Source organism: Bombina bombina, chromosome 2 (genome assembly GCF_027579735.1).
Source record: "Bombina bombina isolate aBomBom1 chromosome 2, aBomBom1.pri, whole genome shotgun sequence".
Lineage (NCBI taxonomy): Eukaryota > Metazoa > Chordata > Amphibia > Anura > Bombinatoridae > Bombina > Bombina bombina.
In genome coordinates this window covers 856650012-856676523 of record NC_069500.1, presented here as the reverse complement: position 1 = coordinate 856676523, position 26512 = coordinate 856650012, and the positions used below count along the sequence as shown (strand labels likewise).

The 26512-nt window shown below is 38.0% G+C and overlaps 3 non-coding genes and 21 pseudogenes across 3 annotated transcripts; all 24 read right to left on the bottom strand.

Moving 5' to 3' along the window:
- Positions 1–4435: 4435 nt before the first annotated feature.
- LOC128651113 (uncharacterized) lies at positions 4436–4544 on the bottom strand (annotated as a pseudogene).
- A 594-nt stretch (positions 4545–5138) lies between these two features.
- On the bottom strand, positions 5139–5257 carry LOC128651028 (uncharacterized; annotated as a pseudogene).
- Positions 5258–5614: 357 nt separating this feature from the next.
- LOC128651104 (uncharacterized) lies at positions 5615–5723 on the bottom strand (annotated as a pseudogene).
- Positions 5724–6072: 349 nt separating this feature from the next.
- LOC128650875 (uncharacterized) lies at positions 6073–6191 on the bottom strand (annotated as a pseudogene).
- Positions 6192–9063: 2872 nt separating this feature from the next.
- LOC128650963 (uncharacterized) lies at positions 9064–9182 on the bottom strand (annotated as a pseudogene).
- Positions 9183–11614: 2432 nt separating this feature from the next.
- On the bottom strand, positions 11615–11723 carry LOC128651090 (uncharacterized; annotated as a pseudogene).
- A 347-nt stretch (positions 11724–12070) lies between these two features.
- On the bottom strand, positions 12071–12189 carry LOC128650929 (uncharacterized; annotated as a pseudogene).
- A 366-nt stretch (positions 12190–12555) lies between these two features.
- LOC128651098 (uncharacterized) lies at positions 12556–12674 on the bottom strand (annotated as a pseudogene).
- A 586-nt stretch (positions 12675–13260) lies between these two features.
- LOC128650640 (5S ribosomal RNA) lies at positions 13261–13379 on the bottom strand. Its single transcript, XR_008400913.1, has one exon. It is a non-coding gene; the product is annotated as a 5S ribosomal RNA (ribosomal RNA).
- Positions 13380–13727: 348 nt separating this feature from the next.
- LOC128650935 (uncharacterized) lies at positions 13728–13846 on the bottom strand (annotated as a pseudogene).
- Positions 13847–14193: 347 nt separating this feature from the next.
- LOC128651022 (uncharacterized) lies at positions 14194–14312 on the bottom strand (annotated as a pseudogene).
- Positions 14313–14661: 349 nt separating this feature from the next.
- LOC128650926 (uncharacterized) lies at positions 14662–14780 on the bottom strand (annotated as a pseudogene).
- A 1692-nt stretch (positions 14781–16472) lies between these two features.
- On the bottom strand, positions 16473–16591 carry LOC128650948 (uncharacterized; annotated as a pseudogene).
- Positions 16592–16940: 349 nt separating this feature from the next.
- LOC128651054 (uncharacterized) lies at positions 16941–17049 on the bottom strand (annotated as a pseudogene).
- Positions 17050–17375: 326 nt separating this feature from the next.
- Positions 17376–17492, bottom strand: LOC128651084 (uncharacterized; annotated as a pseudogene).
- A 494-nt stretch (positions 17493–17986) lies between these two features.
- On the bottom strand, positions 17987–18095 carry LOC128651068 (uncharacterized; annotated as a pseudogene).
- Positions 18096–18449: 354 nt separating this feature from the next.
- LOC128650727 (5S ribosomal RNA) lies at positions 18450–18568 on the bottom strand. The gene has a single exon (XR_008400987.1). It is a non-coding gene; the product is annotated as a 5S ribosomal RNA (ribosomal RNA).
- Positions 18569–18916: 348 nt separating this feature from the next.
- Positions 18917–19035, bottom strand: LOC128650925 (uncharacterized; annotated as a pseudogene).
- An 823-nt stretch (positions 19036–19858) lies between these two features.
- LOC128650888 (uncharacterized) lies at positions 19859–19977 on the bottom strand (annotated as a pseudogene).
- Positions 19978–21699: 1722 nt separating this feature from the next.
- Positions 21700–21818, bottom strand: LOC128651027 (uncharacterized; annotated as a pseudogene).
- Positions 21819–22171: 353 nt separating this feature from the next.
- On the bottom strand, positions 22172–22290 carry LOC128650759 (5S ribosomal RNA). Its single transcript, XR_008401017.1, has one exon. It is a non-coding gene; the product is annotated as a 5S ribosomal RNA (ribosomal RNA).
- An 830-nt stretch (positions 22291–23120) lies between these two features.
- Positions 23121–23239, bottom strand: LOC128650923 (uncharacterized; annotated as a pseudogene).
- A 361-nt stretch (positions 23240–23600) lies between these two features.
- LOC128650971 (uncharacterized) lies at positions 23601–23719 on the bottom strand (annotated as a pseudogene).
- Positions 23720–24308: 589 nt separating this feature from the next.
- On the bottom strand, positions 24309–24427 carry LOC128651095 (uncharacterized; annotated as a pseudogene).
- Between the last annotated feature and the right edge of the window lie 2085 nt (positions 24428–26512).

Here is a 26512-nt window from a genome sequence, read left to right as displayed (position 1 = left end):
GCTTGAAGAGAGATAATGGTTTTACCCTGAGTATCTATGATTGGATCAAGTACATTAAATCTGTCTTCCAGATCCGAGACCCTATTCTCAATTTCATCTAATCTTGCTGAAAACTGCCTAACTTCAGTAGTAAGGCTTGATATCTCATTTCTGATCTCTTGTTTAATCATGTCAAATTGGGGTGTCAACATTTTTGCTACTTCAGCTGCAAATTCTATCATATTGAGGGGAGACAATGCTGGAGTCCAGGTTCCTGCTACTCCCCTTTTTTTCTTTTTATTTAGGAGGCATATTGGAGGGAGAGCTCCTTTGATACATATACTTGTCCATGAACAGGACGTACCCCCTAGTTACCACCAGTGGGACAAATACTATCTATCTGCCTTTAGAAAGAAAAAAAACAACAAAACAAGAGAGAAAAAAAAAACAGTGCAAGTTTTTCCAAAATTACCAGCGTTACTAAACAGTTTCCATGGCACTTACCTAAGTGCACGTGATTTAAATGTGAGCAATTAGTCAGCTGTAGCTACTGTAAGGTTATTCTAATAAAACTAACTCTCTATACTCTTCACTGTGCAAAAAGCAGAATTTTTTTTTTAAAGTGCTAATTTCCTTATTATATTAGTTTTATCCACAATAAATATAACAACTACTCCAAAGTGCTAAAGTGTTTATAATTCAGCTATCAATTCTAGATTACATATGATTCCTAAATTTAAATTTTTGCTAAAATGTGTCACTTTCTAAATTAGTCCCCTTAATTTCACACCAGAACTAAAGTGCAATACACCATGACATTAGTTTAATAACCGGGCAATCCTTAACTAATATACTATTCTTACTTCACACTGGCTCAGCAAACTTGGCCCAGCTAAAGGTTACATATGACACCTAATGTCTATAAAGTATACAATAATATGTAAGGCAGAAATTAGTTTTATACAAAAAAGCTCAGTATCCACTGATGTCGTGGGCTTAACCACATTAACATAACATGCAACCATATTAGATAGATGTATAGACCTCCACCTAAGTGAGCTCTTATATATCTATAATATCAGGTACCAAGCACTGGCCTGCTATATTTGACCCCTGAGAAATATCTAAAGTATATTGTTAGTATATATATTGTATCCAGAAGCATCCATTCAGAGGTGTAAGGCCCTTATAGTTTAAGCCTGCATACATAGGGAGAGAAGCTAATGTGCTGTTAACAAAATAAATCTAACAGATTATAAGCAAATATGAAATTGCAGTATCCTCACAAGCAAACAGGATATTAAACTGCACAGAACAGGTAATAGTACCGTACTAGTTCTTAAGAAAGTCCGGTGCCCCACACACCACTAAATGTAGCTCTCCACGTTAGGACCACAGTTATACTGGGCACCGCAGGATTTGTATAGTCAGTGGGGAAAAAACAAACAGTTATTCAGTCCAGCAGAGATACGATACCTCACCGCCAGGGACAGAAATCCCAGCCAGTATTTTGCCTTTTCCCTTATCTCCAAGACTGTGGGCTGCAGCGCAGCTGAACTGCTGCAGTAGACAAAGGTAAAGGAACCGTTCCGCCGCGGGCCGCCCGCCCACCGCCTAGAGCACAGTGGCCAACAGACACGCCAAGTGTCTCAGGTCCGTTTCTTCCAGGCGTAAGAAGGCTTGTGATGAGAAGCCGCCCCCGTTGGATAGAAGCCAAGGCCGGTAATAACTGCGGCTCCTTCCGCTAGTAGTGCAAGGACCACTTTAGCTGTCTGTGCATTACCAGCCTAACAAGGGGGCCTACGCTTCCTTTCGGGATCTTCAACGTGACTTCACTATCAGCCAGGGAGAGGGGCGCCACCGCCAATGGTACCAGTCCGCTCAGCAAACCCCAAGAACCTGCCACTACCGGCGCACAGGACAACACCCACCAGGGGGCAAAGGAGCTGCCGCACACTTGTAAGATCCACTCAGCCAGGTGAGTAAAGAGCCGTACCTCTATTTTAATATGCTTCGAGTACCGCTTACTTGCCCAGGGAACTGCACTTATAACAGAGAGTCCAGGACCATAAAATTAGATACCCGTAACTATGGCAAATTGGTTACCATCAGTATTAAGTCCTAGTCAGTCTTGAGGGGGTTATCTAAAGGCAATTTCTTTTTGTAACAGCCTGTGCCTGTGCAGAAATGGTATGCACCAGCCAGCGTGCATTCTTAGGCTGCAAAACTTGACTTCCCAAGCAGGATCAAGATCCTAGTACCCAAGCCAGGTTGTGGCCAAGGGAAACAAAAGCTTGTGTTGATGGTGGTAAATTAGGACTCACACAGAGGCGCAGAGCTCCCACAGCACCTGCAGCTACCTGCAGCTCTGCCTCCAACAGGAAGTCATCCGAAAGGCCCTTTTAAGGGCTGGTAAGGTAAAAGAGCTTTGAACTTTTTAAATTTAGAATAGGGTAGGGCATTTTTTATTTTGGGAGGCTTTGTTATTTTATTAGGGGGCTTAGATTAGGTGTAAGTAGCTTAAAATTGTTGTAATATTTTTTAAATGTTTGTAACTTATATTTTTTATTTTTTGTAACTTAGCTTTTTTTTTGTACTTTAGTTAGTTTATGTAATTGTATTTAATTGTAGTTATTTGTAGTAAATTTAATTAATTAATTTAATGATAGTGTAGTGTTAGGTTTAATTGTATTTTAGGTTAGGATTTATTTTACAGGTAATTTTGTATTTCTTTTAGCTAGGTAGTTATTAAATAGTTCATAACTATTCAAACTAGCTAAAATAAATACAAAGTTACCTGTAAAATAAATATAAATCCTAAGATAGCTACAATGTAATTATTAATTACATTTTAGTTATCTTAGGGTTTATTTTACAGGTAAGTATTTAGTTTTAAATAGGAATAATTTATTAAAGTATAGTGTAGTGTTAGGTGTAATTGTAACTTAGGTTAGTTTTTATTTTACAGGTTAATTTCTCTTTATTTTAACTAGGTAGCTATTAAACAGTTAATAACTATTTAATAGCTATTGTACCTAGTTAAAATAAATTGAAAGTTGCCTGTAAAAAATAAATAAATCCTAAGATAGCTACAATATAATTATTATTTATATTGTAGCTATATTAGGGTTTATTTTAAAGGTAAGTATAGTTTTAAATAGGATTAATTTAGTTCATAATAGAAATATTATTTAGATTTATTTAATTAATATTTAAGTTAGGGGGTATTAGGGTTAGTGTTAGACTTAGGTTTAGGGGTTAATAATTTTATTACAGTGGCGGCGGTGTAGTGGGGGGCAGGGTAGGGGTTAATAAATGTATTATAGGTGGCGACGGTGTAGGGGGGGCAGGATAGGGGTTAATATAGGTTGCGGCGGGGTCCGGGAGCGGCGGTTTAGGGGTTAATACATATATTATAGTTGCGGCGGGGTCAGGGAGCGGCAGCTTAGGGGTTAAACTATTTATTTAGTTTCGGCGAAGTGTGGCATCAGCAGGATAGGGGTTAATAACTTTATTATAGAGGGCGGCGGTATGGGGGGGCAGGATAGGGGTTACTAGGTATAATGTAGGTTGCGACAGTGTCCGGGACCGGCGGTTTAGGGGTTAATACATTTATAAGAGTTGCGACGGGGCTAGGAGCGGGGTTTAGGGGTTACTAACTTTATTTAGTTGCGGGGGGCTCCGGGGGCGCCGGTATAGGGGGTAGAACAGTGTAGTTAGTGTGGGTGCTTAGTGACAGGCTAGCAAGAAAGCTGTAAAAAAGCCGAAGAGCAGCAAGATCGGATGAGTGATAACTCTCACAATCCGCTGCTCATCGCCCCGTACTTGGTGCGTGGCTTTTTGACATCTTTTTTGATAACTTAGGCGAATTTTTGCAGGTCCGCGGCGGCGATGTGAGGCGAGCTTAGGTGGGCGTATTGGGCCGACGAAGGCAGGAAAAGTAGACGCGTTGATAGCTACCCCCCTTAGTGCTTCTTCCCAACGCTTTTTGTTCTTGCTCATGCAGTCATTCACAGTCTGTAAACAATTGAAGAGTTAAAACGGGGTAAATATGACGCATGCTTCACTGCTTTAAAAATGAAAAAAGCCTACCTCACCTGGAGAGGAGAGACTTTGCGCTTTTCCCAACGCTTTTTGTTCTTGCTCATGCTGTCACTCACAGTCTGTAAAAAATGAAAAAGTTAAAATGGGGTTAAAATTTAGATGGCAAATATATAAATAAATTAATAAATAGTGCCAGTATAGGCCCAGAATCACTTGCTGACCCATGACAAAAAGTATACACGGATAAAGAGTTTCCTGCCCCTCTTTCTGCCTGCCTGTCTTTACAAAAGATAATTATCTTTAATACAATGGACATCTAATTTTTAGTAATTGCAAGCTACAGTTGTTTCAATGAAAATTGCTACTATCAGTAAATATGAGGCATGCTTCACTGCTTTAAAAATGAAAAAAATGTCTACATCACCTGGCGTTCCCAGGTGGCCTCCCATCCAGGTACTGACCAGGCCTGGCCCTGCTTAACTTCCGAGATCAGGTGCATTGAAGGCAGTGTGGCAGTAGACACTTAGCTCTTCTTCCCAATGCTTTATGTTCTTGCTCATGCTGTCATTTACAGTCTGTAAAAAATTGAAGAGTTAAAACGGGGTTAAAATTTAGATGGCAAATATATAAATAAATTAATAAATAAATAGTGCCAGTACAGGCCCAGAATCACTTGCTGACCCATGACAAAAAGAATACATAGATAAAGAGTTTCCTGCCCCTCTTTCTGCCTGCCTGCCTGCCTGTCTGTCTTTACAAAAGATAATTATCTTTAATACAATGGACATCTAATTTCTAGTAATTGCAAGCTACAGTTGTTTCAATGAATATTGCTACTATCAGTAAATATGATGCATGCTTCACTGCTTTAATAATGAAAAAAAAAAGTCTCTTCTTTTCAAACTTTTATTGAAAACCACTGGGCAATATAGTAAGTTTAAACTTAACAAAAAATAAAAAAAAAATGTTTGGGATCATTTGAAATATTCATATAATTATACTGTCATTTTTTTTATTGTATTTCTGTTAATGATTATGGATGCTTTACTGTTATATCTTGCAATTGAAACCCAATAAAAATTATTTAATAAAAAAAAAAAAAAATGAAAAAAAAAAGCCTACAGCACATGTTGTTCCCAGGTGGTCTATCATCCAGGTACTTACCAGGCCTGGCCCTGCTTAACTTTCGAGATCTGACGGGATCGGGTGCGTTCAAGGCATTGTGGCGGTAGACACTTAGCGCTTCTTCCCAACGCTTTTTGTTCTTCCTCATGCTATCATGCACAGTCTGTAAAACATTGAAGTTAAAACAGGGTTAAAATTTAGATGGCAAATATATAAATAAATTAATAAATAGTGCCAGTAAAGGCCCAGAATCACTTGCTGACCCATGACAAAAAGAATACATAGATACAGAGTTTCCTGCCCCTCTTTCTGCCTGCCTGCCTGCCTGTCTGTCTTTACAAAAGATAATTATCTTTAATACAATGGACATCTAATTTTTAGTAATTGCAAGCTACAGTTGTTTCAATGAAAATTGCTACTATCAGTAAATATGAGGCATGCTTCGCTGCTTTAAAAATGAAAAAAATGTCTACCTCACCTGGCGTTCCCAGGTGGCCTCCCATCCAGGTACTGACCAGGCCTTGCCCTTCTTAACTTCCGAGATCAGGTGCATTCAAGGCAGTGTGGCAGTAGACACTTAGCACTTCTTCCCAACGCTTTTTGTTCTTGCTCATGCTGTCATTCACAGTCTGTAAAAAATTGAAGAGTTAAAACGGGGTTAAAATTTAGATGGCAAATATATAAATAATTTAAAAAATAAATAGTGCTAGTACAGGCCCAGAATCACTTGCTGACCCATGACAAAAAGTATACATAGATAAAGAGTTTCCTGCCCCTCTTTCTGCCTGCCTGTCTTTACAAAAGATAATTATCTTTAATACAATGGACATCTAATTTTTAGTAATTGCAAGCTACATTTGTTTCAATAAATATTGCTAGTATCAGTAAATATGACGCATGCTCCACTGCTATAAAAAAAAAAAAAGGCTACCGTACCTGGTGTTCCCAGGCGGTCTCCAATACTGGTACTGACCAGGACTTGCCCTGCTTAACTTCCGAGATCAGACGGGATCGGGTGCATTCAAGGCAGTGTGGCAGTAGACGCTTAGTGCTTCTTCCCAATGCTTTTTGTTCTTGCTCATGCTGTTTTTCACAGTCTGTAAAAAATTGAAGAGTTAAAACGGGGTTAAAATTTAGATGGCAAATATATAAATAAATTAATAAATAAATAAATAGTGTCAGTACAGGCCCAGAATCACTTGCTAACCCATGACAAAAAGTATACATAGATAAAGAGTTTCCTGCCCCTCTTTCTGCCTGCCTGCCTGTCTGTCTTTACAAAAGATAATTATCTTTAATACAATGGACATCTAATTTTTATTAATTGCACGCTACATTTGTTTCAATAAATATTGCTAGTAAATTTAGATGGCAAATATATAAATAAATTAATAAATAGTGCCAGTACAGGCCCAGAATCACTGGCTGACCCATGACAAAAAGAATACACAGTTAAAGAGTTTCCTGCCCCTCTTTCTGCCTGCCTGTCTGTCTTTACAAAAGATAATTATCTTTAATACAATGGACAGCTCATTTTTAGTAATTGCAAGCTACAGTTGTTTCAAAGAATATTGCTACTATCAGTAAATATGACGCATGCTTCACTGCTTTAAAAATGAAAAAAAAAATCATATCTCACCTGGTGTTCTGACAAGGCCTGGCCCTGTTTAACTTCTGAGATCAGACGGGATCAGGTGCATTCCAGGCAGTGTGGCAGTAAACACTTAGCGCTTCTTCCCAACGCTTTTGTTCTTGCTCATGCTGTCATTCACAGTCTGTAAAAAATTGAAGAGTTAAAACGGGGTTAAAATTTAGATGGCAAATATATAAATAAATGAATTAATAAATAGTGCCAGTACAGGCCCAGAATCACTTGCTGACCCATGACAAAAAGTAGACATAGATACAAAGTTTCCTGCCCCTCTTTCTGCCTGCCTGCCTGTCTGTATTTACAAAAGATATTTATCTTTAATACAATGGACCTCTAATTTTTAGTAATTGCAAGCTACATTTGTTTCAATAAATATTGCTAGTATCAGTAAATATGATGCATGCTTCACTGCTTTAAAAAAGAAAAAAAGCATACCGCACCTGGTGTTCCCAGGCTGTCTCCCATCCAGGTACTTACAAGGCCTGGCCCTGCTTAACTTACGAGATCAGACGCATTCCAGGCAGTGTGGCGGTAGACACTTAGAGCTTCTTAGAGTAATTGCAAGCTACAGTTGTTTCAATGAATATTGCTACTATCAGTAAATATGAGGCATGCTTCACTGCTTTAAAAATGAAAAAAAAAAGCCTACCTGACCTGGTGTTCCCAGGCGACCTCCCATCCAGGTACTGACCAGGCATTGCCCTGCTTAACATCTGAGATCAGGTGCATTCAAGGCAGTGTGGCAGTAGACACTTAGCGATTTTTCCCAAAGCTTTTTGTTCTTGCTCATGCTGTCATTCACAGTCTGTAAAAAAATTGAAGAGTTAAAACAGGGTTAAAATTCAGATGGCAAATATTTAAATAAATTAATAAATAAATAGTGCCAGTACAGGACCAGAATCACTTGCTGACCCATGACAAAAAGTATACATAGATAAAGAGTTTCCTGCCCCTCTTTCTGCCTGCCTGCCTGCCTGCCTGTCTTTACAAAAGATAATTATCTTTAATACAATGGACATCTAATTTCTAGTAATTGCAAGCTACAGTTGTTTCAATGAATATTGCTACTATCAGTAAATATGACGCATGCTTCACTGCTTTAATAATGAAAAAAAAAGTCTCTTCTTTTCAAACGTTTATTGGAAACCACTGGGCAATATAGTAAGTTTAAACTTAACAAAAAATAAAAAAAAAAATGTTTGGGATCATTTGAAATATTCATATAATTATACTGTCATTTTTTTTATTGTATTTCTGTTAATGATTATGGATGCTTTACTGTTATATCTTGCAATTGAAACCCAATAAAAATTATTTAATCCAAAAAAAAAAAAATGAAAAAAAAAGCCTACCGCACATGTTGTTCCCAGGTGGTCTATCATCCAGGTACTTACCAGGCCTGGCCCTGCTTAACTTTCGAGATCTGGTGCGTTCAAGGCATTGAGGCGGTAGACACTTAGCGCTTCTTCCCAACGCTTTTTGTTCTTCCTCATGCTATCATGCACAGTCTGTAAAACATTGAAGTTAAAACAGGGTTAAAATTTAGATGGCAAATATATAAATAAATTAATAAATAGTGCCAGTAAAGGCCCAGAATCACTTGCTGACCCATGACAAAAAGAATACATAGATACAGAGTTTCCTGCCCCTCTTTCTGCCTGCCTGCCTGTCTGTCTTTACAAAAGATAATTATCTTTAATACAATGGACATCTAATTTTTAGTAATTGCAAGCTACAGTTGTTTCAATGAAAATTGCTACTATCAGTAAATATGAGGCATGCTTCACTGCTTTAAAAATGAAAAAAATGTCTACATCACCTGGCGTTCCCAGGTGGCCTCCCATCCAGGTACTGACCAGGCCTGGCCCTGCTTAACTTCCGAGATCAGGTGCATTGAAGGCAGTGTGGCGGTAGACACTTAGCACTTCTTCCCAACGCTTTTTGTTCTTGCTCATGCTGTCATTCACAGTCTGTAAAAAATTGAAGAGTTAAAACGGGGTTAAAATTTAGATGGCAAATATATAAATAATTTAAAAAATAAATAGTGCTAGTACAGGCCCAGAATCACTTGCTGACCCATGACAAAAAGTATACATAGATAAAGAGTTTCCTGCCCCTCTTTCTGCCTGCCTGTCTTTACAAAAGATAATTATCTTTAATACAATGGACATCTAATTTTTAGTAATTGCAAGCTACATTTGTTTCAATAAATATTGCTAGTATCAGTAAATATGACGCATGCTCCACTGCTATAAAAAAAAAAAAGGCTACCGTACCTGGTGTTCCCAGGCGGTCTCCAATACTGCTACTGACCAGGACTTGCCCTGCTTAACTTCCGAGATCAGACGGGATCGGGTGCATTCAAGGCAGTGTGGCAGTAAACGCTTAGTGCTTCTTCCCAACGCTTTTTGTTCTTGCTCATGCTGTTTTTCACAGTCTGTAAAAAATTGAAGAGTTAAAACGGGGTTAAAATTTAGATGGCAAATATATAAATAAATTAATAAATAAATAAATAGTGTCAGTACAGGCCCAGAATCACTTGCTAACCCATGACAAAAAGTATACATAGATAAAGAGTTTCCTGCCCCTCTTTCTGCCTGCCTGCCTGTCTGTCTTTACAAAAGATAATTATCTTTATTACAATGGACATCTAATTTTTAGTAATTGCACGCTACATTTGTTTCAATAAATATTGCTAGTATCAGTAAATATGACGCATGCTTCACTGCTTTAAAAATGAAAAAATAAAAGACTACCTCACCTTGTGTTCCTAGGCGGTCTTCCATCCAGGTACTGACCAGGATACACAGTTAAAGAGTTTCCTGCCCCTCTTTCTGCCTGCCTGTCTGTCTTTACAAAAGATAATTATCTTTAATACAATGGACAGCTAATTTTTAGTAATTGCAAGCTACAGTTGTTTCAAAGAATATTGCTACTATCAGTAAATATGACGCATGCTTCACTGCTTTAAAAATGAAAAAAAAAATCATATCTCACCTGGTGTTCTGACAAGGCCTGGCCCTGTTTAACTTCTGAGATCAGACGGGATCAGGTGCATTCCAGGCAGTGTGGCAGTAAACACTTAGCGCTTCTTCCCAACGCTTTTGTTCTTGCTCATGCTGTCATTCACAGTCTGTAAAAAATTGAAGAGTTAAAACGGGGTTAAAATTTAGATGGCAAATATATAAATAAATGAATTAATAAATAGTGCCAGTACAGGCCCAGAATCACTTGCTGACCCATGACAAAAAGTAGACATAGATACAAAGTTTCCTGCCCCTCTTTCTGCCTGCCTGCCTGTCTGTATTTACAAAAGATATTTATCTTTAATACAATGGACCTCTAATTTTTAGTAATTGCAAGCTACATTTGTTTCAATAAATATTGCTAGTATCAGTAAATATGATGCATGCTTCACTGCTTTAAAAAAGAAAAAAAGCATACCGCACCTGGTGTTCCCAGGCTGTCTCCCATCCAGGTACTTACAAGGCCTGGCCCTGCTTAACTTACGAGATCAGACGCATTCCAGGCAGTGTGGCGGTAGACACTTAGAGCTTCTTAGAGTAATTGCAAGCTACAGTTGTTTCAATGAATATTGCTACTATCAGTAAATATGAGGCATGCTTCACTGCTTTAAAAATGAAAAAAAAAAGCCTACCTGACCTGGTGTTCCCAGGCGACCTCCCATCCAGGTACTGACCAGGCATTGCCCTGCTTAACATCTGAGATCAGGTGCATTCAAGGCAGTGTGGCAGTAGACACTTAGCGATTTTTCCCAAAGCTTTTTGTTCTTGCTCATGCTGTCATTCACAGTCTGTAAAAAAATTGAAGAGTTAAAACAGGGTTAAAATTCAGATGGCAAATATTTAAATAAATTAATAAATAAATAGTGCCAGTACAGGACCAGAATCACTTGCTGACCCATGACAAAAAGTATACATAGATAAAGAGTTTCCTGCCCCTCTTTCTGCCTGCCTTCCTGCCTGCCTGTCTTTACAAAAGATAATTATCTTTAATACAATGGACATCTAATTTCTAGTAATTGCAAGCTACAGTTGTTTCAATGAATATTGCTACTATCAGTAAATATGACGCATGCTTCACTGCTTTAATAATGAAAAAAAAAGTCTCTTCTTTTCAAACTTTTATTGGAAACCACTGGGCAATATAGTAAGTTTAAACTTAACAAAAAATAAAAAAAAAAATGTTTGGGATCATTTGAAATATTCATATAATTATACTGTCATTTTTTTTATTGTATTTCTGTTAATGATTATGGATGCTTTACTGTTATATCTTGCAATTGAAACCCAATAAAAATTATTTAATCCAAAAAAAAAAAATGAAAAAAAAAGCCTACCGCACATGTTGTTCCCAGGTGGTCTATCATCCAGGTACTTACCAGGCCTGGCCCTGCTTAACTTTCGAGATCTGGTGCGTTCAAGGCATTGAGGCGGTAGACACTTAGCGCTTCTTCCCAACGCTTTTTGTTCTTCCTCATGCTATCATGCACAGTCTGTAAAACATTGAAGTTAAAACAGGGTTAAAATTTAGATGGCAAATATATAAATAAATTAATAAATAGTGCCAGTAAAGGCCCAGAATCACTTGCTGACCCATGACAAAAAGAATACATAGATACAGAGTTTCCTGCCCCTCTTTCTGCCTGCCTGCCTGTCTGTCTTTACAAAAGATAATTATCTTTAATACAATGGACATCTAATTTTTAGTAATTGCAAGCTACAGTTGTTTCAATGAAAATTGCTACTATCAGTAAATATGAGGCATGCTTCACTGCTTTAAAAATGAAAAAAATGTCTACATCACCTGGGGTTCCCAGGCGGTCTCCCATCCAGGTACTGACCAGGCCTGGCCCTGCTTAACTTCCGAGATCAGGTGCATTGAAGGCAGTGTGGCGGTAGACACTTAGCGCTTCTTCCCAAAGCTTTTTGTTCTTGCTCATGCTGTCATTCACAGTCTGTAAAAAATTGAAGAGTTAAAACGGGGTTAAAATTTAGATGGCAAATATATAAATAATTTAAAAAATAAATAGTGCTAGTACAGGCCCAGAATCACTTGCTGACCCATGACAAAAAGTATACATAGATAAAGAGTTTCCTGCCCCTCTTTCTGCCTGCCTGTCTTTACAAAAGATAATTATCTTTAATACAATGGACATCTAATTTTTAGTAATTGCAAGCTACATTTGTTTCAATAAATATTGCTAGTATCAGTAAATATGACGCATGCTCCACTGCTATAAAAAAAAAAAGGCTACCGTACCTGGTGTTCCCAGGCGGTCTCCAATACTGCTACTGACCAGGACTTGCCCTGCTTAACTTCCGAGATCAGACGGGATCGGGTGCATTCAAGGCAGTGTGGCAGTAGACGCTTAGTGCTTCTTCCCAACGCTTTTTGTTCTTGCTCATGCTGTTTTTCACAGTCTGTAAAAAATTGAAGAGTTAAAACGGGGTTAAAATTTAGATGGCAAATATATAAATAAATTAATAAATAAATAAATAGTGTCAGTACAGGCCCAGAATCACTTGCTAACCCATGACAAAAAGTATACATAGATAAAGAGTTTCCTGCCCCTCTTTCTGCCTGCCTGCCTGTCTGTCTTTACAAAAGATAATTATCTTTATTACAATGGACATCTAATTTTTAGTAATTGCACGCTACATTTGTTTCAATAAATATTGCTAGTATCAGTAAATATGACGCATGCTTCACTGCTTTAAAAATGAAAAAATAAAAGACTACCTCACCTTGTGTTCCTAGGCGGTCTTCCATCCAGGTACTGACCAGGCCTGGCCCTGCTTAACTACCAAGATGAGACGGGATCGGGTGCATACAAAGCAGTGTGGCGGTAGACACTTAGTGCTTCTTCCCAACACTTTTTGTTCTTGCTCATGCTGTCATTCACAGTCTGTAAACAATTGAAGAGTTAAAACGGGGTATATATGACGCATGCTTCACTGCTTTAAAAATAAAAAAAAAAGCCTACCTCACCTGGTGTTCACAGGCAGCCACCCTTCCAGGTACTGACCAGGCCTGGCCCAGCTTAACTTCAGAGATCAGGTGCATTCAAGGCAGTGTGGCAGTAGACACTTAGCTCTTCTTCCCAATGCTTTATGTTCTTGCTCATGCTGTCATTCACAGTCTGTAAAAAATTGAAGAGTTAAAACGGGGTTAAAATTTAGATGGCAAATATATACATAAATTAAAAAATAAATAGTGCCAGTACAGGCCCAGAATCACTTGCTGACCCATAACAAAATGTATACATAGATAAAGAGTTTCCTGCCCCTCTTTCTGCCTGCCTGTCTTTACAAAAGATAATTATCTTTAATACAATGGACATCTAATTTTTAGTAATTGCAAGCTACATTTGTTTCAATAAATATTGCTAGTATCAGTAAATATGACGCATGCTTCACTGCTTTAAAAATGAAAAAAAAAGCCTACCGCCCCTGATGTTCCCAGGCGGTCTCCCATCTAGGTACTGACCAGGACTGGCCCTGCTTAACTTCCGAGATCAGACGGGATCGGGTGCATTCAAGGCAGTGTGGCGGTAGACACTTAGTGCTTCTTTCCAACGCTTTTTGTTCTTGCTCATGCTGTCACTCACAGTCTTTAAAAAATTGAAGAGTTAAAGCGGGGTTAAAATTTAGATGGCAAATATATAAATAAATTAATAAATAGTGCCGGTATAGGCCCAGAATAACTTGCTGACCCATGACAAAAAGTATACACAGATAAACAGTTTCCTACCCCTCTTTCTGCCTGCCAGTCTTTACAAAAGATAATTATCTTTAATACAATGGACATCTAATTTTTAGTAATTGCAAGCTACATTTGTTTCAATGAATATTGCTACTATCAGTAAATATGACGCATGCTTCACTGCTTTAAAAATGAAAAAAAAAGCCTACCGCCCCTGGTGTTCCCAGGCGGTCTCCCATCCAGGTACTGACCAGGACTGGCCCTGCTTAATTTCTGAGATCAGACGGGATCGGGTGCATTCAAGGCTGTGTGGTGGTAGACACTTAGCGCTTCTTCCCAACGCTTTTTGTTCTTGCTCATGCTGTCATTCACAGTCTGTAAAAAATTGAAGAGTTAAAACGGGGTTAAAATTTAGATGGCAAATATATAAATAAATTAATAAATAGTGCCAGTACAGGCCCAGAATCACTTGCTGACCCATGACAAAAAGTATACACAGATAAACAGTTTCCTACCCCTCTTTCTGCCTGCCAGTCTTTACAAAAGATAATTATCTTTAATACAATGGACATCTAATTTTTAGTAATTGCAAGCTACATTTGTTTCAATGAATATTGCTACTATCAGTAAATATGACGCATGCTTCACTGCTTTAAAAATGAAAAAAAAGCCGACCTCCCCTGGTGTTCCCAGGTGGTCTCCCATCCAGGTACTGACCAAGCCTGGCCATGCTTAACTTCCGAGATCAGACGGGATTGGATGCATTCTAGGAAGTTTGGCGGTAGACAATTAGTGCTTCTTCCCAACGCTTTTTGTTCTTGCTCATGCTGTCATTCACAGTCTGTAAAAAATTGAAGAGGTAAAACGAGGTTAAAATTTAGATGGCAAATATATAAATAAATTAATAAATAGTGCCAGTACAGGCCCAGAATCACTTGCTGACCCATGACAAAAAGTATACACAGATAAAGATTTTCCTGCCCCTCTTTCTGTCTGCCTGCCTTTACAAAAGATAATTATCTTTAATACAATGGACATCTAAATTTTAGTAATTGCAAGCTACAGTTGTTTCAATGAATATTGATACTATCAGTAAATATGACGCATGCTTCACTGCTTTAAGAATTAAAAAAAAAAGCCTACAACACCTGGTGTTGCCAGGCGGTCTCCCATCCAGGTACTGACCAGGCCTGGCCCTACTTAACTTCCAAGATCAGACGGGATCGGGTGCATTCAAGGCAGTTTAGCGGTAGACACTTAGCGCTCCTTCCCAACGCTTTTTGTTCTTGCTCATGCTGTCATTCACAGTCTGTAAAAAATTGAAGAGTTAAAACGGGGTTAAAATTTAGATGGCAAATATATAAATAAATTAATAAATAGTGCCAGTACAGGCCCAGAATCACTGGCTGACCCATGACAAAAAGAATACACAGTTAAAGAGTTTCCTGACCCTCTTTCTGCCTGCCTGTCTGTCTTTACAAAAGATAATTATCTTTAATACAATGGACAGCTAATTTTTAGTAATTGCAAGCTACAGTTGTTTCAAAGAATATTGCTACTATCAGTAAATATGACGCATGCTTCACTGCTTTACAAATGGAAAAAAAAAATCCTATCTCACCTGGTGTTCTGACAAGGCCTGGCCCTGTTTAACTTCTGAGATCAGACGGGATCAGGTGCATTCCAGGCAGTGTGGCTTTTGTTCTTGCTCATGCTGTCATTCACAGTCTGTAAAAAATTGTAGAGTTAAAACAGGGTTAAAATTTAGATGGCAAATATATAAATAAATGAATTAATAAATAGTGCCAGTACAGGCCCAGAATCACTTGCTGACCCATGACAAAAAGTAGACATAGATACAAAGTTTCCTGCCCCTCTTTCTGCCTGCCTGCCTGTCTGTATTTACAAAAGATATTTATCTTTAATATAATGGACCTCTAATTTTTAGTAATTGCAAGCTACATTTGTTTCAATAAATATTGCTAGTATCAGTAAATATGATGCATGCTTCACTGCTTTAAAAAAGAAAAAAAAGCCTACCGCACCTGGTGTTCCCAGGCTGTCTCCCATCCAGGTACTTACAAGGCCTGGCCCTGCTTAACTTACGAGATCAGACGCATTCCAGGCAGTGTGGCGGTAGACACTTAGAGCTTCTTAGAGTAATTGCAAGCTGCAGTTGTTACAATGAATATTGCTACTATCAGTAAATATGAGGCATGCTTCACTGCTTTAAAAATGAAAAAAAAAAGCCTACCTGACCTGGTGTTCCCAGGCGACCTCCCATCCAGGTACTGACCAGGCATTGCCCTGCTTAACATCTGAGATCAGGTGCATTCAAGGCAGTGTGGCAGTAGACACTTAGTGATTCTTCCCAAAGCTTTTTGTTCTTGCTCATGCTGTCATTCACAGTCTGTAAAAAAATTGAAGAGTTAAAACGGGGTTAAAATTCAGATGGCAAATATTTAAATAAATTAATAAATAAATAGTGCCAGTACAGGACCAGAATCACTTGCTGACCCATGACAAAAAGTATACATAGATAAAGAGTTTCCTGCCCCTCTTTCTGCCTGCCTTCCTGCCTGTCTTTACAAAAGATAATTATCTTTAATACAATGGACATCTAATTTCTAGTAATTGCAAGCTACAGTTGTTTCAATGAATATTGCTACTATCAGTAAATATGACGCATGCTTTACTGCTTTAATAATGAAAAAAAAAAGTCTCTTCTTTTCAAACTTTTATTGAAAACCACTGGGCAATATAGTAAGTTTAAACTTAACAAAAAATAAAAAATAAATGTTTGGGATCATTTGAAATATTCATATAATTATACTGTCATTTTTTTAATTGTATTTCTGTTAATGATTATGGATGCTTTACTGTTATATCTTGCAATTGAAACCCAATAAAAATTATTTAATCCAAAAAAAAAAAAAAGAAAAAAAAAAGCCTACCGCACATGTTGTTCCCAGGTGGTCTATCATCCAGGTACTTACCAGGCCTAGCCCTGCTTAACTTTCGAGATCTGATGGGATCGGGTGCGTTCAAGGCATTGTGGCGGTAGACAATGCTTCTTCCCAACGCTTTTTGTTCTTCCTCATGCTATCATGCACAGTCTGTAAAACATTGAAGTTAAAACAGGGTTAAAATTTAGATGGCAAATATATAAATAAATTAATAAATAGTGCCAGTAAAGGCCCAGAATCACTTGCTGACCCATGACAAAAAGAATACATAGATACAGAGTTTCCTGCCCCTCTTTCTGCCTGCCTGCCTGTCTGTCTTTACAAAAGATAATTATCTTTAATACAATGGACATCTAATTTTTAGTAATTGCAAGCTACAGTTGTTTCAATGAAAATTGCTACTATCAGTAAATATGAGGCATGCTTCACTGCTTTAAAAATGAAAAAAATGCCTACCTCACCTGGCGTTCCCAGGTGGCCTCCCATCCAGGTACTGACCAGGCCTGACCCTGCTTAACTTCCGAGATCAGGTGCATTCAAGGCAGTGTGGCAGTAGACACTTAGCACTTCTTCCCAACGCTTTTTGTTCTTGCTCATGCTGTCATTCAAAGTCTGTACAAAATTGAAGAGTTAAAACGGGGTTAAAATTTAGATGGCAAATATATAAATAAATTAAAAAATAAATAGTGCCAGTACAGGCCCAGAATCACTTGCTGACCCATGACAAAAAGTATACATAGATAAAGAGTTTCCTGACCCTCTTTCGTTTCCTTTAAAACAATGGACATCTAATTTTTAGTAATTGCAAGCTACAGTTGTTTCAATGAATATTGCTACTATCAGTAAATATGACGCATGCTTCACTGCTTTAAAAATGAAAAAAAAGCCGACCTCACCTGGTGTTCCCAGGTGGTCTCCCATCCAGGTACTGACCAAGCCTGGCCATGCTTAACTTCCGAGATCAGACGGGATTGGATGCATTCTAGGAAGTAGAAGCATGCTTCACCGCTTTAAAAATGAAAAAAAAAGCCGAACTCACCTGGTGTTCACAGGCAGCCACCCTTCCAGGTACTGACCAGGCCTGGCCCAGCTTAACTTCAGAGATCAGGTGCATTCAAGGCAGTGTGGCAGTAGAAACTTAGCTCTTCTTCCCAATGCTTTATGTTCTTGCTCATGCTGTCATTCACAGTCTGTAAAAAATTGAAGAGTTAAAACAGGGTTAAAATTTAGATGGCAAATATATAAATAAATTAATAAATTAATAAATAGTGCCAGTACAGGCCCAGAATCACTTGCTTACCCATGACAAAAAGAATACATAGATACAGAGTTTCCTGCCCCTCTTTCTGCCTGCCTGCCTGTCTTTACAAAAGATAATTATCTTTAATACAATGGACATCTAATTTTTAGTAATTGCAAGCCACAGTTGTTTCAATGAAAATTGCTACTATCAGTAAATATGAGGCATGCTTCACTGCTTTAAAAATGAAAAAATTGCCTACCTCACCTGGCGTTCCCAGGTGGCCTCCCATCCAGGTACTGACCAGGCCTGGCCCTGCTTAACTTCCGAGATCAGGTGCATTCAAGGCAGTGTGGCAGTAGACACTTAGCACTTCTTTCCAACGCTTTTTGTTCTTGCTCATGCTGTCATTCACAGTCTGTAAAAAATTGAAGAGTTAAAACGGGGTTAAAATTTAGATGGCAAATATATACATAAATTAAAAAATAAATAGTGCCAGTACAGGCCCAGAATCACTTGCTGACCCATGACAAAAAGTATACATAGATAAAGAGTTTCCTGCCCCTCTTTCTCCCTGCCTGTCTTTACAAAAGATAATTATCTTTAATACAATGGACATCTAATTTTTAGTAATTGCAAGCTACATTTGTTTCAATAAATATTGCTAGTATCAGTAAATATGACGCATGCTTCACTGCTTTAAAAATGAAAAAAAAAAAGCCTACCGCCCCTGATGTTCCCAGGCGGTCTCCCATCTAGGTACTGACCAGGACTGGCCCTGCTTAACTTCCGAGATCAAACGGGATCGGGTGCATTCAAGGCAGTGTGGCGGTAGACACTTAGTGCTTCTTTCCAACGCTTTTTGTTCTTTCTCATGCTGTCACTCACAGTCTTTAAAAAATTGAAGAGTTAAAGCGGGGTTAAAATTTAGATGGCAAATATATAAATAAATTAATAAATAGTGCCAGTATAGGCCCAGAATCACTTGCTGACCCATGACAAAAAGTATACACAGCTAAACAGTTTCCTGCCCCTCTTTCTGCCTGCCAGTCTTTACAAAAGATAATTATCTTTAATACAATGGCCATCTAATTTTTAGTAATTGCAAGCTACATTTGTTTCAATGAATATTGCTACTATCAGTAAATATGACGCATGCTTCACTGCTTTAAAAATGAAAAAAAAAGCCTACCGCCCCTGGTGTTCCCAGGCGGTCTCCCATCCAGGTACTGACCAGGACTGGCCCTGCTTAATTTCCGAGATGAGACGGGATCGGGTGCATTCAAGGCAGTGTGGTGGTAGACACTTAGCGCTTCTTCCCAACGCTTTTTGTTCTTGCTCATGCTGTCATTCACAGTCTGTAAAAAATTGAAGAGTTAAAACGGGGTTAAAATTTAGATGGCAAATATATAAATAAATTAATAAATAGTGCCAGTACAGGCCCAGAATCACTTGCTGACCCATGACAAAAAGTATACACAGATAAAGTTTCCTGCCCCTCTTTCTGCCTGCCTGCCTGTCTGTCTTTACAAAAGATCGTTTTCTTTAATACAATGGACATCTAATTTTTAGTAATTGCAAGCTACAGTTGTTTCAATGAATATTGCTACTATCAGTAAATATGACGCATGCTTCACTGCTTTAAAAATGAAAAAAAAGCCGACCTCACCTGGTGTTCCCCCATCCAAGTACTGACCAAGCCTGGCCATGCTTAACTTCCGAGATCAGACGGGATTGGATGCATTCTAGGAAGTTTGGCGGTAGACAATTAGTGCTTCTTCCCAACGCTTTTTGTTCTTGCTCATGCTGTCATTCACAGTCTGTAAAAAATTGAAGAGGTAAAACGAGGTTAAAATTTAGATGGCAAATATATAAATAAATTAATAAACAGTGCCAGTACAGGCCCAGAATCACTTGCTGACCCATGACAAAAAGTATACACAGATAAAGATTTTCCTGCCCCTCTTTCTGTCTGCCTGCCTACCTGCCTGCCTTTACAAAAGATAATTATCTTTAATACAATGGACATCTAAATTTTAGTAATTGCAAGCTACAGTTGTTTCAATGAATATTGATACTATCAGTAAATATGATGCATGCTTCACTGCTTTAAGAATTAAAAAAAAAAGCCTACAACACCTGGTGTTGCCAGGCGGTCTCCCATCCAGGTACTGACCAGGCCTGGCCCTACTTAACTTCCAAGATCAGACGGGATCGGGTGCATTCAAGGCAGTTTGACAGTAGACACTTAGCGCTTCTTCCCAACGCTTTTTGTTCTTGCTCATGCTGTCATTCACAGTCTGTAAAAAATTGAAGAGTTAAAACGGGGTTAAAATTTAGATGGCAAATATATAAATAAATTAATAAATAGTGCCAGTACAGACCCAGAATCACTGGCTGACTCATGACAAAAAGAATACACAGTTAAAGAGTTTCCTGCCCCTCTTTCTGCCTGCCTGTCTGTCTTTACAAAAGATAATTATCTTTAATACAATGGACATCTAATTTTTAGTAATTGCAAGCTACAGTTGTTTCAAAGAATATTGCTACTATCAGTAAATATGACGCATGCTTCACTGCTTTAAAAATGAAAAAAAAAATCCTATCTCACCTGGTGTTCTGACAAGGCCTGGCCCTGTTTAACTTCTGAGATCAGACGGGATCAGGTGCATTCCAGGCAGTGTGGCAGTAAACACTTAGCGCTTCTTCCAAACGCTTTTGTTCTTGCTCATGCTGTCATTCACAGTCTGTAAAAAATTGAAGAGTTAAAACGGGGTTAAAATTTAGATGGCAAATATATAAATAAATGAATTAATAAATAGTGCCAGTACAGGCCCAGAATCACTTGCTGACCCATGACAAAAAGTAGACATAGATACAAAGTTTCCTGCCCCTCTTTCTGCCTGCCTGCCTGTCTGTATTTACAAAAGATATTTATCTTTAATACAATGGACCTCTAATTTTTAGTTATTGCAAGCTACATTTGTTTCAATAAATATTGCTAGTATCAGTAAATATGATGCATGCTTCACTGCTTTAAAAAAGAAAAAAAAGCCTACCGCACCTGGTGTTCCCAGACTGTCTCCCATCCAGGTACTTACAAGGCCTGGCCCTGCTTAACTTACGAGATCAGACGCATTCCAGGCAGTGTGGCGGTAGACACTTAGAGCTTCTTAGAGTAATTGCAAGCTACAGTTGTTTCAATGAATATTGCTACTATCAGTAAATATGAGGCATGCTTCACTGCTTTAAAAATGAAAAAAAAAAAAGCCTACCTGACCTGGTGTTCCCAGGCGACCTCCCATCCAGGTACTGACCAGGAATTGCCCTGCTTAACATCTGAGATCAGGTGCATTCAAGGCAGTGTGGCAGTAGACACTTAGTGATTCTTCCCAAAGCTTTTTGTTCTTGCTCATGCTGTCATTCACAGTCTGTAAAAAAATTGAAGAGTTAAAACGGGGTTAAAATTCAGATGGCAAATATTTAAATAAATTAATAAATAAATAGTGCCAGTACAGGACCAGAATCACTTGCTGACCCATGACAAAAAGTATACATAGATAAAGAGTTTCCTGCCCCTCTTTCTGCCTGCCTTCCTGCCTGCCTGTCTTTACAAAAGATAATTATCTTTAATACAATGGACATCTAATTTCTAGTAATTGCAAGCGACAGTTGTTTCAATGAATATTGCTACTATCAGTAAATATGACGCATGCTTCACTGCTTTAATAATGAAAAAAAAAAGTCTCTTCTTTTCAAACTTTTATTGAAAACCACTGGGCAATATAGTAAGTTTAAACTTAACAAAAAATAAAAAAAAAATGTTTGGGATCATTTGAAATATTCATATAATTATACTGTCATTTTTTTTATTGTATTTCTGTTAATGATTATGGATGCTTTACTGTTATATCTTGCAATTGAAGCCCAATAAAAATTATTTAATAAAAAAAAAAAAATGAAAAAAAAGCCTACCGCACATGTTGTTCCCAGGTGGTCTATCATCCAGGTACTTACCAGGCCTGGCCCTGCTTAACTTTCGAAATCTGACGGGATCGGGTGCGTTCAAGGCATTGTGGCGGTAGACACTTAGCGCTTCTTCCCAACGCTTTTTGTTCTTCCTCATGCTATCATGCACAGTCTGTAAAACATTGAAGTTAAAACAGGGTTAAAATTTAGATGGCAAATATATAAATAAATTAATAAATAGTGCCAGTAAAGGCCCAGAATCACTTGCTGACCCATGACAAAAAGTATACATAGATAAAGAGTTTCCTGTCTCTCTTTCTGCCTGCCTGCCTGTCTGTCTTTACAAAAGATAAATATCTTTAATACAATGGACATCTAATTTATAGTAATTGCAAGCTACATTTGTTTTAATGAATATTGCTACTATCAGTAAAAATGACGCATGCTTCACTGCTTTTAAAATGAAACAAAAGCCTACCGCACCTGGTGTTCCCAGGCGGTCTCCCATCCAGGTACTGACCAGGCCTGGCCCTGCTAAACTTCCGAGATCAGACGAGATTGGGTGCATTCAGGGCAGTGTGGCGGTAGACACTTAGCGCTTCTTCCCAACGCTTTTTGTTCTTGCTCATGCAGTCATTCACAGTCTTTAAGAAATTGAAGATTTAAAATGGGGTTAAAATTTAGATGGCAAATATATAAATAAATTAATAAATAGTGCCAGTACAGGCCCAGAATCACTTGCTGACCCATGACAAAAAGTATACACAGATAAAGAGTTTCCTGCCCCTCTTTCTGCCTTCCTGCCTGTCTGTCTGTCTTTACAAAAGATAATTATCTTTATTACAATGGACATCTAATTTTTAGTAATTGCAAGCTACAGTTGTTTCAATGAATATTGCTACTATCAGTAAATATGAGGCATGCTTCACTGCTTTAAAAATGAAAAAAAATCCTACCTCACCTGGTGTTCCCAGGCGGCCTCCCATCCAGATATTGACCATGCATGGCCCTGCTTAATTTCCGAGATCAGACGGGATGCTGTGCATTTAAGGCAGTGTGGCATTAGACACTTAGCTCTTCTTCCCAAAGTTTTTTGTTCCTGCTCATGCAGTCATTCACAGTCTGTAAAAAATTGAAGAGTTACAACGGGGTTAAAATTTAGATGGCAAATATATAAAGAAAATAATAAATAGTGCCAGTACAGGCCCAGAATCACTTGCTGACCCATGACAAAAAGTATACACAAATAAAGAGTTTTCTGCCCCTCAATCTGCATGCCTGTCTGTCTTTACAAAATATATTTATCTTCAATACAATGGACATCTAATTTTTAGTAATTGCAAGCTACAGTGGTTTCAATGAATATTGCTATTATCAGTAAATATGAGGCATGCTTCACTGCTTTAAAAATGAAAAAAAAAGCCTACCTCACCTGGTGTTCCCAGGCGGCCTCCCATCCAGGTACTGCCCAGGACTGGCCCTGCTTAACCTCCGAGATCAGACAGGATCGGGTGCATTCAAGGCAGTGTGGCAGTAGACACTTAGCACTTCTTCCGTTGGCTTTTTGTTCTTGCTCATGCTGTCATTCACAGTCTGTAAAAAATTGAAGAGTTAAAACGGGGTTAAAATTTAGATGGCAAATATATAAATACATTAATAAATAGTTCCAGTACAGGCCCAGAATCACTTGCTGACCCATGACAAAAAGTATACATAAAGAAAGAGTTTCCTGCCCCTCTTTCTGCCTGCCTGCCTGTCTATCTGTCTTTACAAAAGATAATTATCTTTAATACATTGGACATCTAATTTTTAGTAATTGCAAGCTACAGTTTTTTCAATAAATATTGCTACTATCAGTAAATATGAGGCATGCTTCACTGCTTTAAAAATGAAAAAAAAAAGCCTACCTCACCTGGTGTTCCCAGGCGGGCTCCCATCCAGGTACTGACCAGGCCTGGTGCTGCTTAACTTCCAAGATCAGACGGGATTGGGTGCATTCAAGGCAGTGTGGCAGTAATCACTTAGTGCTTCTTCCCAAAGTTTTTTGTTCTTGCTCATGCTGTCATTCACAGTCTGCAAATATTGAAGAGTTAAAACGGGGTTAAAATTTAGATGACAAGTGACTTTAGGAGTTAGGCTTTTGATGGCTAAATGTAAGTATTCTGTGTCCCAAATATGGCAGCCCAGTTTTCAGTCAAGATTTCAGCAGCAGACAGCAACAGTGCATCTTCAGTTATGCTTGAATTTGGGATGTGATGTTACAGCTTCAAACAAACTCAAAATGTTTGTAGCAAATATCATATTAAATGTAAATAAACCTAATAATATATTACCAAAAAAAAATTTAGATGGCAAATATATAAATAAATTTATAAATAGTGCCAGTACAGGCCCAGAATCACTTGCTGACACATTACAAAAAGTATACACAGCTAAAGAGTTTCCTGCCCCTCTTTCTGCCTGCCTGCCTGTCTGTCTTTACAAAAGATAATTATCTTTAATACAATGGACATCTAATTTTTAGTAATTGCAAGCTCTAGTTGTTTCAATGATTATTGCTATTATCAGTAAATATGAGGCATGCTTCACTGCTTTAAAAATGAAAAAAAGCCTACCTCATCTGGTGTTCCCAGGCAGCCTCCCATTCAGGTACTTACCAGGCCTGGCCCCACTTAACTTCTGAGATCAGACAGGATCGGGTGCTTTCAAGGCAGTGTGGCAGTATACATTTAGCGCTTCTTCCCAACGCTTTTTGTTCTTGCTCATGCTGTCATTCACAGTCTGTAAAAAATTGAAGAGTTAAAACGGGGTTAAAATTTAGATGGCAAATATATAAATAAATTAATAAATAAATAGTGCCAGTACAGGCCCAGAATCACTTGCTGACCCATGACAAAAAGTATACATAGATAAAGAGTTTCCTGCCCCTCTTTCTGACTGCCTGCCTGTCTGTCTTTACAAAAGATAATTATCTTTGATAAAATGGACATCTAATTTTTAGTAATTGCAAGCTACAGTTGTTTCAATGAATATTGCTACTATCAGTAAATATGAGGCATGCTTCACTGCTTTAAAAATGAAAAAAAAGCCTACCATACCTGGTGTTCCCAAGCGGTCTCACATCCAGGTACTGACCAGGCCTGACCCTGCTTAACTTCTGAGATCAGACGGGATCACCATAGGCTTGTTTTTTTTTTTCATTTTTAAAGCAGTGAAGCATGCCTCATATTTAAGGCAGTGTAGCGGTAGACAATTAGCTCTTCTTCCCAAAGTATTTTGTTCTTGCTCATGCTGTCATTTACAGTCTGTAAAACATTGAAGTTAAAACGGGGTCAAAATTTAGATGGCAAATATATAAATGAATTAATAAATAAATAGTGCCAGTACAGGCCCAGAATCAATTGCTGACCCATGACAAATGTATACATAGATAAAGAGTTTCCTGCCCCTCTTTCTGTCTGTCTGTTTTTACAAAAGATAATTATCTTTAATACAATGGACATCTAATTTTTAGTAATTGCAAGCTACAGTTGTTTCAATGAATATTGCTACTATTAGTAAATATGATGCATGCTTCACTGCTTTAAAAATGAAAAAAAAAAAACTACCATGCTTAACCCCTTAAGGACCAGCGACGTACCCTGTTTGTCACTGGTCTTTTTTTGGGACTTGAATGATTTATAGCGCGGTCTTGCCACCAGCTTTGAGACTGCTCTAGTCTGTGTTCTTGCTAGACTAATGCTATTATGTGCTGAAAAAACCCTTAACGACCAGTGACATACAGGGTACATTGTGGTCATTAAGGGGTTAACTTCAGAGATCAGACGGGATCGGGTGCGTTCAAGGCAGTGTGGTGGTAGACACTTAGCGCTTCTTCCCAACGCTTTTTGTTCTTGCTCATGCTGTCATTCACAGTCTGTAAAAAAATTGAAGAGTTGAAACGGGGTTAAAATTTAGAGGGCAAATATATAAATAAATTAATAAATAGTGCCAGTACAGGCCCAGAATCACTTGCTGACCCATGACAAAAAGTATACACAGATAAAGATTGCCTAAATACGCCATCCAATAAAAGTCGCATCCTTGTTCGCGTGAAAACGCCATCCAATAAAAGTCGCATCCTTGATCGCGTGAAAACGCCATCCAATAAAAGTCGCATCCTTGATCGCGTAAATACGCCATCCAATTAAAGGTGCATCCTTGATCACGTAAAAACATCAGCCAATAGAAGGAATCATTGGACAGCCTGGCAGGTGACGTCTTAAGCAACATGGCACATCCAAGATCGAGGAAAAATGTCAGCCAATACAAGGACTCAGTTGATAGCTTGGCATATCAATAAGAAACGTATTTATATTTTAGAAACTAGTATGTGTCTATATTGCTAGCTAGGAATGTCACGCTAGATAACGTAATACTGTGATATATGAAATAGAATCCATTATTGAAAATAAATAGATATTTCATTAGAAGCAGAGGATTATTAACTAAACTATTTAGCAAGCAGCATGTTTTAAATAGACATGAAAACAATATTTTAAGGTTACACGATTATGTACGACATTGCAATTTGAAATACATTGTAACAATAAATTAAAATCTTTGGATTATTGTGTTTCATGTCCCTTTAACTGAGAATTAATGCTAGGAGATGCATTAGGAAAATAGGGATGTGTTATATATTATATGTTAAAGGGACAATCAACACCAGATATTTTGTGGTTTAAAAATATAGCTAATCCCTTTATTACACATTAATCATTTTTGAACAACAAACACAGTTATATATGAATATACTTTTTACTTCTGTTA